The 16,290-nt window shown below is 51.2% G+C and overlaps 1 long non-coding RNA gene across 1 annotated transcript; it reads right to left on the bottom strand.

Annotated features, from left to right (window-relative positions):
• Positions 1–29: 29 nt before the first annotated feature.
• On the bottom strand, positions 30–14,788 carry LOC122171696. Its single transcript, XR_006172073.1, has 3 exons — positions 14,629–14,788; positions 6,002–6,105; positions 30–1,001 (listed from the first exon to the last, which is right to left on the bottom strand). It is a non-coding gene; the product is annotated as an uncharacterized LOC122171696 (long non-coding RNA).
• Positions 14,789–16,290: the final 1,502 nt, after the last annotated feature.

Raw genomic sequence — 16,290 nt, 5'->3', positions numbered from 1 at the left:
TAAACCCAAACAAGGGGGTTTCAACCAGAACAAGGGGGTTTCACCAAAAATAAAAGGGGTTCAACCAAAACAAGAGGTGTCAGTCAATAAAAGGGGGGGTTTCAACCCAAACGAGAGAGCTTCCCCAAAAATAAGGGAGTTTAACGAAAGCAAGGGGGGTTCAATCAAAACAATAGGGTTTCAACCAAAGAAGGGGGGCTTCACTGAAAATAAGGGTTTTTTCACCAAAAAAAACCCTAAGGGTTCAAAAAAACCAAGAGGGTTTCCACCAAAATGAGGGGTTTCACCCAGAATGGGAATGGTCCCCAGGCCTCAGCTTCCTATTCTAGGGGGAAAGTGGCAGCCGGCCCTGGGCGATGCCACATAGGCAGCACACTGCAATCCAGAGCTCCGGAGATCTCTGATCTGCTGGGAATCTGGGGATGAAAACCATCTCCCTGGGGCTTCCCAGTGATGGAAAGGAATCTCATGGGGGAACAAAACTCAGAACTGGAAGAAGGACCCAGGGAGGGAGCAGGAGCCACGGGAGATCTGCAATGGTGTAACCACTGCGGGATCCTTTGGGAGAAGCAAAGGGGAGGAAACTCAGCACAGCTTCCTGAGGTGGACATTGATAGCAGAAGGACTGCTTTGCTCTTTCATTGAACGTTCTGACCTTTTTTCTCCAGCACGTGACTTTTATGAAATGACTGTTAGTGACCGAAGGTTGAAAAGCAAGGAGCAAGCAAACACGAAGAGCACTGCCCAATTTTTTTTCCCAAGTTCTGCAGTGATTTTAAGCCAACAAGTTTTGGGGAAAAAAGAAAAAAAGCATCTCAGCAAAACTCAGTTGTTTGCAAAATCTGGAAGAACTTCTTCACTTCCCATTCCTCCACGGTGGTGATTTGCTTTTCTTGGGCAGCCAAATCTTGCAAATCAAGCTCTGTGAGGCCACATCTCCTCTTTGCGCTCCTCCGGGAGTCACTGCCCTGACCGCAGGGCATCGTTAGGCTGGGGAATATCTTAGTGAACAAATAAACAGAGAGTGGGGTAATTGCTGGTGTCCGATTCCCAGTTTGCACCATTGCAGTTGTGCCCCAGCACGATGTCTGCCACGGGGTCCCAAGGGTTCCTCCAATGAGGTCCTATCAGTCTTCTTCTTCCCTTTGGGGCAGAAGACCACCAGGGCTGGCCACGTGAGGATGCAGATGATACCTTACAGTCATCTCAGCTGGGGCAGGGAGATAGGATGTGAAACAGGGCCTCTGTGTCATCCTTCTGTGCCATTTAGTTGTTTCAGACCGTGACTTGGGACCAGTGGGATAAACTGGCCTGGGTCAGATGGGCATCGTGACAATGAATCCTCTAGATTTATTGATCCAGGAGCTCAGGAAGCCCCATTATTTTAATATATATGAAATTTGGCTGAGAGGCAACCTTCCTGCAGCCGAAGGCCATCCTCAAAAGTGACCCCATCAGCCCGTGGAACCACAGCTCCTCCTGCACTGAGCATCTCCACCATCCACAATGGAGTTGGAATCGCAGAACCATAGAATCATTAGGCTCACGGAGCCACAGAATCAGTAAGGTTGGAAAAGACCTCCGAGGTCATCAAGTCCAACCCCAACTCATCCCCACTGTGCCCACTTATAGAGTCATTAAGGCCAGGGAAGATTACTAAGATCATCAAGTCCAACTTTTAACCCATCAGCTGGGGAAAAGATCCCTGGGATATGAGGTGGGTCCGCAAGCACGAGCCCCTCGTGCCTGACAGCTGCACAGACCTCCCAGAAGCAACCCCAAAGGCAGCTGCTCAGCATCTCCTCCTCATTAAGGGCTAAGCCACACTGACATCCCCCCCCTTATAAATTGGCAGTGTGCTAACGACTCGAAAACTCCAACTGAGTGCTTGCGTAGGCTGAGGAAGGAAGGGAGAGGCTTTTTAATGCAATTTACGTAAACATTTGATGCCTCCCAAATGAGTCCTCTGCAGGAAACACCTCGAAGGAGGCAGGACTTGAAGGCAAACACTCTCCTGGAAGCTGAGAGAGAGGCAGAGCAAGATGGGTTCCCATCAGGGACCTGAGCGCAGAGCTGGGCCACCACCGAGTCCAGCACTGTGTCTGCAGCGGAGGTCAGACTGCAGATAGGACATCTGTCCAGAGCAAAGGGGAATTGCAGAATCATAGAATCACAAGGTTGGAAAGGATCTGTAAGATCATCCGGTCCAACCATCCTCCCATCACCATTACTACCACAAGCTACTAAAGTGTATCTCATAGGGAACATCTCTGCTAGAGGGCTGGAACTGGACGATGGCTTGGGGCTGGATGATCTCTATGCTTCCTTCCAATATAAGCCGTTCTAGGATTTCTGCCTCTCAAGGAGTTCTTCTCCTGGTCTGTACTCATATCTGGGATTGCTCCTACCCAACAGCATTTGTTGAACCCTCCAGGTTCGTGATTGCCCATTTTTTGAGCACGTCCATGCCTCTCTGGATGGCATCTCTTCCTTCTTTGTGTCAACTTTACAACTCAGCTCTGTGACATCTTCAAACTGCTGAGGGTTTGATCCCACCATCAGCATCACTGATAAAGATGTCGAAGTGCACCATTCCCAAAACAGACCCCTGGGGGACATCACTTGGCACCGCCTCCACTCGGACACAGAGCCACTGACCACCACCCTCTCCAACCACTGTGAGCATGCAACCAATTCCTTCTCCATCCAATAGTCCACTCTTCAAACCCGTACCTCTCCAATTTAGTGACAATGATGTGGTGCAGGACTATGCCAAAGGCCTCGCACAAGTCCAGGCAGACAACACCAGTTGCCCTTCCTTTGTCCACCAGTGCCATCCCTCCGTCATAGAAGACCACCAGATGATCAAGCACCAGATTGTCCTCCCTACCACAGGAGGAGCAGGGAGCAAAATTCTCAGCAGTGCTTCTCCCTGCAATCATGGGCTCTTGGAGAAACTCAGTATTTTTTCTTCATATTTCTGAAAGACACCACAGGAACTTTGCAGTTTCTTCTCTACGAAGCCTTGCATCGTGCTGGCACAGTATGAGTGCTCCTGAGTGCTCACAGGGGGATACAGAACTGCAGCCAAGTCTAGACAGGCAGCAAAATGTAGGACTGGGAGCTGAACACCAGTAACTTCCCTTTCAATGCTTTGGGAATAGAAAGAAGACTCTTACAAAGCTTCTGTTATGTTTGCCAGTTTAATTGCAGCCCGTTGCATGGAACTGGGTGTAAAGCTCCAGCACTGATCTGGCAGTGACTGGCAACAGAGGTGTGGGGCAAGGACAGCTCTGTTCTGCTTTTCAAGCAAGGCACAGCGCAGAAGACATCAAGGGCTGAATCCAGGGTCAGGTGCACCATGGAAAAATGGCAGTCCATGCATTCAGGTCTTTGCCAGGGTGTTGGAGCCACAATGGGCTTCAGTGGAAGCATCAGCAGGCCTGTCTTTATCCATCCTGATGCTATCTATATTGACATCATCTATCTTGACATTATCTATTCCAGTGTTAGCTGTCCAAAAGTGATCCATCCTGATGCACTGTGGGAATTACTGTCAGATATCTTTATGATTTCATGGCCCATCAGCCCACGGAACGTTCCCTAGGAGGGAACAGCTTGAGTTATGCTTCTCTGTTCCCTTTGGACACACAGCAATTAACTTTCACACCCCCATATATTCATGCTGATAAAAACTGCACTCCTCAGTCACTTCGAATGCACAAATTGCACTGTGCAATCGTTTGGTGTTCCTGGGAGAACTGTTCAAGCACTGGTCTTGAAGTTATCTTCTGTAAGGAAGTCATCTGCTCATTTAGAAACTGGACGGGGTGACAGAACTTCTTGAAAACCCAAAAATAAATATAGAACAAGGTTTGGGGGAAGCATCATGTGCTGAGCTGTGTAGCTGGAGACAGGCAAGCCCAGCTGTGCCATAGGGGTGAGAAGAAGCCCTTTGACCGTTCAGTGTGGAACACAGAGCTGGAAGAGGTGTTGCTCTCCTTTGTCCTGCCTGGCCGTGGCTTTGGTGAGGTTGGTCCAGCAAACATGAAGGATCAGTCAGAGCTTCTTATGCACTGGCACAGGTTGCCCAAGGAGGCTGTGGATGCCCCATCCCTGCAGGCATTCAAGGCCAGGCTGGATGTGGCTCTGGGCAGCCTGGGCTGCTGCTTGGCGACCTGCACACAGCAGGGCTTGGAGCTGGATGAGCACTGAGCTCCTTTGCAACCCAGGCCACTCTATCATTCTGTGATTCTTCCCTTCTCATCTTTCCATGAGCAGAAATCCTGCTCTATGATACCATGAGGAATACTCTATGAGGAACATGGGTACCTCCTCACCCCATTTCCACCCAAATCCCTCCCTTTTAGCCCTTCTTGGGGTGGGCTCCAGACACCTCCCAGTATCATTCCAGCACATACCACCACTTTGAGAGCTGCCTATCTCCAACCTGAAGCTCCCCCAGCTCCTCCTGAGCACCTGCCCTCGTGGACGTCTCACTCAGCAAAACGGATGTTGGTTCTCCGTGCTGACTTTGCACACCAGTGGCTTTCATCACTGGAGTTTCGAACCGCTTTAAAATATCTTTGCAAGGAAAAATCGATGCGGTTTTATATTTAAAGATGTTCATGATGGAGTGTGAAAAAATAGAACTGCAGTGACTGGAAAGAGGGTGGGGAAAAAAGCCCAGGACTGCATGGCACCAGTCCTGTGCATCCAGCGCATGCATTTCTGGTGACCCACTGCCTACGTGACTCTGAGATCATTTTGTGACCTGCAGGGGATGACAAGGTTAAACTCACCCACATTTATTAAAAAAAAAAAAACACCCACAAGCCTAAGCAAATGTTCCTTGCTAAAATAATAAAGAAATCTTATACCTTGAACACTGGGGTATTTTTCCCTTAAGCCTGGTGAGACTCTGATATTGACTCCCAGCTACACTGCTGGTAGCATTAAATTATCTTTAACTGAGGACACATGGTGGCCCTGAGTCTGACAGGACATTGCATTTCTGTAGGACTCTGAAGGAGCAAGCTTTATATGACTGCCCTCACCACGTCACCACCAACCCTGCTAAGTCAATGGAAGCATCTCGCATCCTGTGCTCCGTTTATTCACCCGAGAGCCTCAGCGTTGGTCCTCTCCCTTTCTTTAAAAGATAACACTGGGACAGATGATGTCAGGATAGAGAACATCCAACTTCTCTTTGTTCAAAGAGCATCTTGAAGGCTGATCCTCACAAGCTCAATGACACGCTCCATTGAGCGGAGAAATTGCCGCCCAGCTGCTGCTTGGCTTTGGTTGTCTGCCTCTGTGGGCACGTGGGAAAAGAGCACGAGACTTCCAAGCTTTGTAGAACAAAAGATGGAAATATGAGCTGATGCCTGCCGAGCACTCGATTTCTTCCTGCAAGGCAGCAGTTGGTGCTGATTTGCAATGTTTTCTGCCCAATTTGCAGACGTTCTTTATCTCGGTGTTTATGCCTTTTTCCCTTCTGAACGTTGCTGCACTGTGCATCGCCTTCTCCAATAGAATTTTCACCGGTGGTCCCTTGTGGCCCCCACATTTATTCCTCTCTTTGAAAGGGAACCTTCCACCTGGCTTTCCCATGGCTCAGCTCCAGGACGGAGCAAACCACTCACAGACACCGACTTCTGGAGATCCTCAGAGGGGTTTGACACGGCCCGTGTGGCTGGCTGCCTGCACTGGGCCCAGCAGAGCTTCTGGGGTGATGTGGAGGAACCTCCCTGTGTGCCCCGGAACATGGGACAGCCCAAATACCCAGCACAGAGCTACCTGAATCCACACGGGGCCAATGCAGGGTGGGTGGCCTGAGTCATTGCTTGGGAATAAATGCACACAGCAGCAGGGTTTACACCAGCTAGATGCCTACATTTCTGTAGGAATAAGCAGCAATCCTATCAATGCCTTCTGCAGGAAGCTAAGCTTCTCCAGGCCAGCAAAACCAAAGGGGTTACGGAAAGCAGGATGCATTTACCTTGATGCTGAGAAATGGGTTCCTGCTGAGTGCTTTCCGGGACCGATCCGGGCAGCTGCTCTTTGTAGCAGTGCTTGTCATTCTGTCAGGTCTGCTTTGTCCTCCTGCCAAAATAAATCATGTGGCACAAAGCTAAGTGCTCCGTAGGAATCTGCCTTGCTCAGCACAGCAAAATCCTGTCATGCTTTGCAAATGCCCATGGAACCGGCGCACGGTCATCATCATATTAATTGTTCTCAGTTTTAATTTCTGTTAGATTTTCATTTCTGCAACAAGCAGCATGCAAAACACGAGCACACTCATCCCCAGGGCGCATGAGAGGTTCAGAATTATCAGTTATTTCACTCCAATGCAACAAAGTACCAACTGCTTGAGGAAGGAGAGCTGGGGCCTGGATCCTGTTATTCCTGAATCCCAGTTGTACCAAAATGTAGAATTACAGGAGCACAGAATGGTTGGGTTGGAAGGGACCTTAAGGATCATAGAGTCATGGGATGAGTCATGTTGGGTTGGGTTGGAGAGTCCCTTAAGAATCATAGAACCATAGAGTGTGTTGGGTAGTGTCGGGTTGGAAGGATTGGGTTGGAAGGGTCCTTAAGAATCGTAGAACCATAGAATGTGTTGGGTTGTGTTGGGTTGGGTTGGAAGGATTGGGTTAGAAATGTCCTTAAGAATCATAGAACCACAAAATGTATTCGTGGGGTTGGGCTGGGTTGGGTTGGGTTGAAAGGTGTGGGTTGGAAGGGTTCTTAAGCATCACAGAGCCACAGAATCTGTTGTGTTGGAAGGAAAGTCAAAGACCGTAAAACCATTGAATGGTTGGGTTGAAAGGGACTTTAAATATCAAAGAACCATAGAATGAGTTGGGTAATGTTGGTTTAGGTTGGGTTGGAAGGGACTATGAAGACCACAGAGTCATGGAATGGGTTGGGTTGGAAAAGTTCACCAAGACCATCCAGTCCCACCATCAACCCACCGCCACCATGCCCACTCCTACAATCATAGATGCACTGAGACCAGAAAACACCTTGAAGATCCCCAAGTCCAACCCCAACTCATCCCACCATGCCCACTACCCATGTCCTTCAGTGCCACATCTACACGCTGTGCCTGGGCCAAACTCCACGACGTAGAATTTTTCCAGCCTCAGGTCACACCAGGGAGGTCTGGATTGGATCTGAGGAAGAATTTCCTCATGGAGAGGGTGGTCAGGGGATGCTCAGGGCAGAGGTGGAGGCCCCATCCCTGGAGGGTTCAAAGGACATACGGATGTGACACTGGGGGACAAGGTTTGGTGATGGGGCTGCACCTCACCTGGAAGCATCGCCTGCTTCCTGGCTTCACAGCCATCTCAACTGAACTGCAAAAAGAAACAGAAATCCATGGGAACCCCTCCCTACACCTCTGACCTCCTTCCCCGCTCATCCATCTCTTCCCTCTCTCTGCAGTGAGTGATGGGTTTGGGTTTTTAGCAGGGTTGGCTATTCAGTGCCCAGACTTCCTGAGCAGGAAGTTCCTGCATTGTTTGCAGGCCTGCTAAACCCATTAGGCTGCAGCTAATTGTTCAGCACACCCTCATAGATATTTCCATCTTGGTGCCCTCAGGCTCCACAGCAAATGGGGCAAAGGGCTTTGCGTCATTATTTTCTGTAGTTCTCTTTCCTCCAAGACGAGAAGCGAAGGAGTGGGTATGGTAACCTCCAACAGGTTAACAAACACACGGGTTGAAGTAAATTCAGGAAGGAGCTGGCTTAATTGTGGTGTTTATAAGCCCTTAAGTGAATTGCATGGGAGAAGTAAATCCCAGCCTGCTCACTTACCGGCTCCTTGGCTTCCTCTGCAAAAAGCAATCGCTGCCCTCAGCCCCATTTGCAGAGACAAGATATTGCTACAACAGGATCAATAGAGTAAATTTGATCATAAATTAAAGCTTCCACCAAAAGCTCCCCCTGAACCTCTGGAGAGCACAGGCAGCACAGGAGCAGAAGCACCCGCCCGGCTGCAGAGCACAGCATCCCGTATTGCCTGCCTGATGAATTATTGACAGCCATAAAGCATTTGGCTGCTGGAGCCGCACCACCAAAGGGGCTTTCTCATGGAGCTGCAAAAAGCAAAGCCTGGAAAAGCAAAGCAAAGCAAATTGCTCTGGAGGAGCAATTGGGTGGATGCACGGCCAAGCCTGGCTCCATCCCGCCACTCACACCTCCTGCCAGGTGTCCTGTGGGCACTGCTGTATTCCCTTGGTCTGACTCCTCCCGAGACCCCAAATGCTGCAGGGTTACAGAGAAAAATCGACTGCGTTTAGGTGCTGCTCACCCACAGGTAACATTTGAGAATAAAACAATTAGAGAAGCAGCACTTTGATCCAGCACTGAGGGCAATGAGCAGTTCAGGGGATAAGACCTCATTAACCATCCCGCCTTGCAGCGGGGACGGCAAACCCAGGAGACAAACCATCATCAGGGTGAGGAGAGAGGAAAGCAAAGGGGGCCAAAAGCAGAGGGGTTTGGCTGCCTCTTGCCCCTGTGGGGGCTCTTGCAGCTGCAGGGAATGAGAGAGCACCAGCACTTTGCAAGGCGTGTTGCAAGCACTGCCCCCAAAGCAAACAGCTCCTGGTGGCGCTGGCAGATGCTGTGCATGCAGAGCTGTTTACAAACACGTGACCTCAATTAATAACCCGGGAGCAATTAGGTTCTGTTTGCGCAACCCGACACGTTGATGCAGTGAGCTGAACAAGTGCTGCTGGCAGTGCTGCCAGAGAGAGCAGTGCTGCAGCTGCTCCTGTGCTGCCACGTGCATCCCAACCCCAATGCACCCCAGAGCTGCTGCAACCCAGAGAGGTGTTTCCTGCACCCAGTGCTGCTCCGTTGGAGCTCAGTGTTTCACCTTTCCTCCCCCCGTATGACAGGAACACAGCAGTGCATTTACTTAGGGAGGGAAAGGGCAGGTCTGAGGCTGCGCATCCTCCAGATGACACTGCTCCAGCTGCAAGCAAAGGATTTGTCCTCAGAGTCTTATTTTCTCCAAACTGATGGCCTGGGTCACTGCATCCTTTGGTAGGGCAGAGCCTGGGGATGCTGGGGGTGGGGGATTGCGATGCTGAGCCTGGATCTGACACTTCCACACCAACAGATGCCATAAGATATGGCCATTCCTGACCTCCCTGCCCCCTAACACCACTGCTGTGGACATAACCCCATTGCAAAATCTTTACTGAACAGCACGGCTCCTGCTAGCTGAACAAGGGAAAGCACACACTGGGCTCAGCTTTGGAAAATAACAGTGAATGTGATACTGCAAAGCAAATCCCCACGGGGGATTCATCTGTTATTCATCTCCTTTCTGTGGGATTTCTCAATAATTTGCACTCTGCAGTGGTAAAGTGGGAACAGTGTCTGTGTGTGTTGATGAGCCCCTGTGTTAATTGGGAAACTGGCTGAGAAGATGATCTGTAGTACAGCAGAAGGAACAGAATCCTAGGCTCGTAGAGTCATCATAGTTGCAAAAGGCCTCCGATATCACCAGGTCCAATGGTCTACCCATTTCCATCGTGCCCCAGTCATAGAATCACATGATCATGGAATCACTGACCTCCAAGAGTCCCAAACCTGACCCCAACCCTCCCCACCATGCCCCCCGACCACTCAGTGCCACATCTCCATGATTCTGGATCTCCTCAGGGATGCGACTCCATCAATCCCTGGGCAGCTTGTGCCAGTGCCAATAGATGGTAGCACCCCGAAGCTGCTTCCATCTTGCACCATTGGGCAAAAAGAATGGGACCAGCCCAGCTCAGTGACTCTTTGAAATGGGAGGTGTCAGGAAAATGGCACAGCGGAAGGCAAAAAAGAAAGCGAAAATGGGATCAGCCCAGCTCAGCAACACTTCAAACTGGGGTGACACAAGGCAGGGTACCCAGAAGCAAAGTAAAAGGAAATTTGCTACTGAGAAGTGCAAAATTCAGAAGAAGAAAGAGAAAAATGCTGTTGAAGCCTATGAGATGGGACAACGGGTGGTGAGGGAACCCCACCAACCCCAGCTCCTCTGCCCTGGGGTTGGGCTTATTGCACAGGAGGGAGAACAGAGACGGAGCACAGAGGCAACCAGAGCAATAGTGGAGATGTCCCACTGGAAAGCTTTATCTCACAGCAGCCCTGAAGTCCTCACTGCAGCAATGCCACCTCAAAATATGGCAGATCTGTCCACCCATTCACCTCCACTGTGGATGTTGAACCATGTTTGCAGTCAGCAAAGATGATGATTTGCAGCAGCAAATCAGAAAACAAGATTATTCAACGTGCTGCCTAAAACCTTATGGGAAACAACTCAACGTGCAGAGACGCAGCCCTGTGTGGCTGATCCCTTGTGTGTCCTTGAGCTGAACTGCACTCCTGCTCAGGAAACTGCCAGCACAACGATTGCAGAATTCACACAGCTGCAAGGGCACGAGCTGCAGGGAGACTGAGCAAGGGATTGCTTTGCACAGAGCAGGTCCTGAGATGGGAAGCAGCAAGAGCATGGGGGCTGCAGAGGTCCTGATCCAATCCTTGTGTGTTCTAGCCCAAACCTGGTGGGTCCTGTCCCAATCTGATGGGTTCTGACCCAACTCTGATGGGTCCTGACCCAAATCTGATGATTTCTGACCCAACTTAATGGGTCCTGACCCAACTCTGATGAGTCCTGACCCAAATCTGATGGTTTCTGACCCAACTCTGATGGGTCCTGACCCAACCTAATGGGTTCTGACCCAAATCTGATGTGTCGTGACCCAACCCGATGGGTCCTGACCCAATCTGATGGGTTCTGACCCAACTCTGATGGGTCCTGACCCAAATCTGATGGGTTCTGACCCAACTTAATGGGTCCTGACCCAATTCTGATGGGTTCTGACTCAATCTGATGAATTCTGACCCAACTCTGATGGTTTCTGACCCAACCTGATGGCTGCAGTGCCTTTGGAAGTGACCCCTGTGAGGGATGGCTGTGATTGCCCAATTCCCAGCCTCACTGCTGATGTCTTTTCTGAGATGGGAGATCCCATCTCTCCCTGCTCCTTCTGCAGCCTCTGCATTTCCTTCCCTTTGCTCTCCAGTGCTTTCTCCTCTTGTGGGCCAGTCCACCTTGGCCCACATAGCTCCACCTCTCCTGCTCCTGAGGATGGTGGTGGTGGTAACCACAACCTCAAAGTCACATCAGGACAGTCCCTGTGCTGAACAGACATGACGGAGTGGCATCCATCCTCAGAAATCGACCCTCCAAATGGTTCCCATTTTCCATGGATGAGATCGCAGAGAGTCGCAGCTCTATGGAAGACTGCAGTAAGAGCTGCTCAGGGTTAAGCAATGCCAAAGGGATGGATCAGAGGGAAGGTGTGAGGAAATGCTGCTACAAAGAACAGGGAACTGAAAGAGGAGCTGAGGAGAAGTGCAAAATGTCCCCAGCCAGCAAAAGAGATGCTGAGTGGAGGTGGTTATAAATACCAGGAGGAAACACAGCGGATAGAAAAGATGGTGTCCCTAAGGGGCAACGATGGGACAAGGAGCCAGAGAGGCTGATGACAAAGGGCAGCCACAGCTCTGTGCAGCAATGGGTGCTGGAGCCAGACTGGGGGAAAAAAACCAAGTATTTTGGGCACGACCTGTTACCCAGGCTGGCAGGATTGCTAGTGCTAGATCAGCCAACGTCAGTGGTGGGCTTTGCAATGAGTCCAGTCTGTGTTCTTTGGCCCAGACATTAGAATCACAGAATTAAGGTTGGAAAAGGCCTTGAAGATTCCCAAGTCCCACCCCAACCCATCCCCACCATGCCCACTCCTACAATCGTAGACTCATTAAGGTTGGAAAAGGCCTTGAAGATCCCCAAGTCCAACCCCAACCCATCCCCACCATGCCCACCGACCCCACTAGGGGAGGTTTGGATTGGATCTTAGGAAGAATTTCATCACAGAGAAGGCAGCCAAGCAGTGGATGAGCAGCCTGGGAAGGTGATGGAGCACCCATCCCTGGAGGATTTAAGAGCTGTGTGGATGTGGCACCGAGGGACAAGGCTTGGTGACAGGCTGATGGTTGGATTTGGCCACCTCAAAGGCCTTTTCCAACCTAGAACCACATCCCCGTCTGGCTGCTTCCAGTGCTCAGCAATTTTTCAACCCAAACCCGTCTCCCTTTGGGTCATTTGTGACTGTGGACCACCACACACGGGGCAGTGCTGCTTCTGGCAACCCACTGCAGCACGGGGAGGTCGTTCATGCCACCACTCAGCACCCATCTTCCGCTGTTGGATGGATGCAGAAAGCCTTCATCCTCAGAGGTGTTGCTTCTTTCCTTTTTGCTGCTGGGTTTTTGAACTCCCTTGGGAAGAAGGTGTGGGAGCATCTCCTGCACAATTCAGATGCATCAGCAAAGCCCAGTGAAGGAGGAGATGCTTTTTATCTGGAAGCCCCCAGCTGGAGCTGCATCCCAAAGCAACCCCATCCTGATTTCTTCTGGAGGATTGCAGCACTCAGATCAGGTTTCCAGCCTGCAATTCCCTCTGCTGCTCACTGCTCTGCAGCATCATAACACTGCTGTCTCCTTTTCTGTCTCAAAACTAACATTCTGAGGTCCTGAGATGGGTCACGATCCTCCCCAGCCATGATCTCCAGGCGACATTTAGCAATCAGGCTCCAACCGTGCTGCGCATGAAGGTGGAAGGGCAAGAGAAAACAGAGAAGTGGAAAGCAAGGAGAGCAGGTGGCACCCCAACCAAATCACACCGGTTTAGGATAGATGCATTTTTGGGGATGGCAAAGCAGATGGGAGCCACAATCAGGCTCAACCCATGGGCACAGAGGGGGGAAAAATGTCCCTTCTGATGCTTTTCACCTCTGTGACGTCTCCCCTCTGAGCACCGTAGGTTGGTGCAGAGCAGAGGGTGAAAGGACTGTAGTCATGAAATTTCTGTAGATATCTGACAATATTAAAATAAAAGCCTGTTGGAACAAATCAATACAGCTCGTCCTGGTGGTGAGAAATCATCTCCTGATGGGAACTCAGATAAAGGATGGCTCCATCACCTGCTGGAGCTGCACCAAGGGATGCTGCAGGGGCTTATCACACCCAGCTATGGGATGCCACATAGATGTGGATGCTGACAGGCCCTTGGAGAAGCTCAGCTCTGCCCTGTTTGCATTGCTGGGCCGCCTTCCTGCTGCCTGCTGCTCACACCCAGCCTTGAGCAGCTCTCCTGGGGCTGATTTGCTGCCATTTCCCATTGTACTGTGAATCTGGAGCACTGAGAGCAGCAGTGCATGGCCAGGCTTGGGCACAAAGCTGTGGGACCTGAGAGCATCCTGGTCTACAGATCCCACCCAGGAGTCCCACTCCACACATCTCACCCATTTCCCAGCTCCACGTACCCCCAGAAAGGCCACCAAACCAACCAGCAATGCCCCCAACGAAACTTCCACCCTGGGGACCTCCATGCCTTGGGTTGTGTCACTGGGTCACCCAACATGGAAACCCCTGGCACGCTGCTCCGCTGCAGGAAATGGGAAGCAGTGGGGTTTTGTTTGGGATTTGATGGCTGGAGAAAGCCCACAGCGCTGCTGCAAATGGATCTGTGCAGCTGAAAGCTGCCCTGGCCATACCCAGGTGGGAAAGAGCAAGGAGGGATGTGCCCTTCCAGCACCCGTGCGCCTTGCAGAGAGCACCATGTGCCCCTTGAGCAAAGAGAAACTCCATAAAACAGAGAAATAAGAGGTTGTATAACTCCTATAAACGGGCAGAGAGAAGGGTGTGAGCCATCCAGAACAGCTCTGTCCCCGGGGTGGGACCTTGCTCCTCTGGGTGTCCCCATGCCCACCAGGAAGCTGTGGCAGTGCAGAGGAGCCCACACAGAGCCTGCCACCAGCAGTATCTGCCCTAGTTTGCAGGGAGGACAGTTCTGGCTTGCTCCAATGCTTTGCAGGAGTGGATACAACACTTCCACCATGTGCACAGCTAAGGAGATGCGTGCTTCACCCCAAAGCAGTTCAGCAAAGCCAAATCCAGCAGGGACCCAACGCCACCCACACTATGCCTGCAGGCAGAGCACCGAAGGCTCCCCACGACCAGCAGCAATGCAGCTCTGTGCAACCACCACATCACTGCATCCCCGCAGAGCTGCCCCCTCACGTCACTTTGCCCCCCACCTCCCCACTCCTGAGCACAAATACCATCAGCAACCATTGCGTGTTGGTGCACAGAGGGGTTCCTCCCTGCAGCAAAGGACTGGGATCCCCAAGTGCCACCACCCCACAGGGAGCCATCGTCCCCAAAGCCACCGAGACGGGGGGGTGAGGGGAGGCATTCCCATAAGCAAAGGAGCAAAACTGGGATAGAAAGGAGCCCAGCAGCTTTGAGGTGCAGGAAACCTTGCTGCAAGAAGTGGAGCTGCTTTGTTGGAAAGAACGGATTGAAATAAGCAAGCAGAATGGAGAGGAAGCAACAAATGCATGTGCAGAAAGCCCCCCTGCAGAACAGGACCCTCAGCAATCACTGCCTTTTGCTTCTATTTGATTTCAGTATTTTCTGGCTGCTGGAAATATCCAGCCATGGAACCAAGCAGTGCAAAAGAAGGCAGTGAGCAAAGCAGCATCAGACACTCACAGTTGTAGGATTCACCACGTCCCCGTCCCGGGAGCAAAACTTTTCCTTTGGCAGAGCCTCCAGAGCCATTCAGTGCTTTTACTTTCCCAGCCCAGAGGTGGGGCTTCAGCTCAGTGCAATGTTAACCCCAACTTTTGCAATCGTCCCTTTTGATGGGAGTTTATTTTCCTTCCTGAGCTGCAATCCAGAAAAAAACCCAACCCAAATATCAGAGTTCTGCCCCTGTGTTTTGCTGAGGGGGGCTGTGCAAGCTGTGTGCACGGTGCTGGTGCTTGCTGGGCTTTGCTTTTTCCCCTTTCTCCATTCCCCTTTGCACAAGGTTCCATCTCTCCTAACATTTATTAGGAATATTTTTCTGTGCTTCACGCTGCAAAGGGGGTTTCTCCCTTTGGATCCCACTGGGTTGGGATGGTGGTAGGTGGGCCCAGGGGATCTTTCCTCCTTGCTTAAATCTGGAGGACGGCCCAGCTGAACAGTGAATATCAAAAGATTTACTGCTTTGCTTGAACGACCCAGAGAGGTGATCCTGTTGGTGCTGCATGCCACAAAACACCACCAGTGGGTGTTGTGCACCATCATCCTGTATGCACTTTTGCGTGTGCACCTCTCAGCCTTCCTAAAAGTCATCTGCGTGCAGCTGGAGCTGGGATTGCTGCACTGGTGCGCTCCAAGTAAATCCCAGCCAACAAATTCCCAGCCCCTTCCTGGGCTCCCAGCAGCATCAGAGCTCTGCAGGATGCAGCCATCCCTTTTCCTGCTGCTGCTCAGCCAAAATAGGGAACCCGTTCTCTTCCCATCCCCAAAACCAAGAGATGGAAAGCCCAAAGGGGACGCTTCCCACAGCAGACGTGCAGCGCAGCTTTCCTCCTGGGATCTGATTGGCCATGGAAAATGGGGAGCAATGGACGCTGGATGTACTCGAAGCAGGCAGTATCTGCCCATTAAGCCCATTAAGCAGTAATTAAATGCTCAGCAAGGGACAGGCAAATCTTTGCCCAAGCGACCCTGAGCCACCCTCCAGGCGGGGCTGCACCACTCAGATAATGCACAGAGGAGAAAATGAACTCCATCTGCTTCCGCAGGCTCGAAGCCCCCCAGGGCCCATACAGCACGATGGTTTGGGGGTTCAATGTGGGGCTTTGGGGTCCACAGGGTAGGCAACGGCCCAGCATAGCAACGAGACGCATCCAAATCTGCAGGGAGTCCTCGAGCCCATCGGTCAGCCCCATCGGGCAGCTTGCACGAAGGAAGAGCACCATCTATTGGCTCCGATTCCCCATTGCTCACTGCAGCTGCTCGCGTCGTGTGTTCTGTCCCCACTGCAACGCCAGCACAGGATGCAAGGAGGCGTCAGCATCTGCAGCACAGATGTCGGCCTGAGGAAGACTGTTAAGCAAAACAGACCTGGCTGGCCTAAAAGGGTCAAACAGGGAACACGCGGCCCCTCCTGAAAGGGAAGGACTGCCATGTGAGACTGGCAAGCATAAGTTACAGCTTCTTCGTTCCGTGACCAAGAGCAGAACATGTTCTGTGCAGAGAACACCTTTTGATCACTGTACCATAATCCACAAAGAGCTCATGAAGTAATGATGTATTGCTGTCAGCTGCATGAATGTTATCTGATTTAAGTATTGTATACTCCTGTAGCTAAAAGATATAAAA

Source organism: Centrocercus urophasianus, unplaced genomic scaffold (genome assembly GCF_019232065.1).
Source record: "Centrocercus urophasianus isolate 14NV4802_14NV808 unplaced genomic scaffold, USGS_Curo_1.0 seq_915, whole genome shotgun sequence".
Taxonomy (NCBI): domain Eukaryota; kingdom Metazoa; phylum Chordata; class Aves; order Galliformes; family Phasianidae; genus Centrocercus; species Centrocercus urophasianus.
This window is presented reverse-complemented; position numbering and strand designations above follow the sequence as displayed.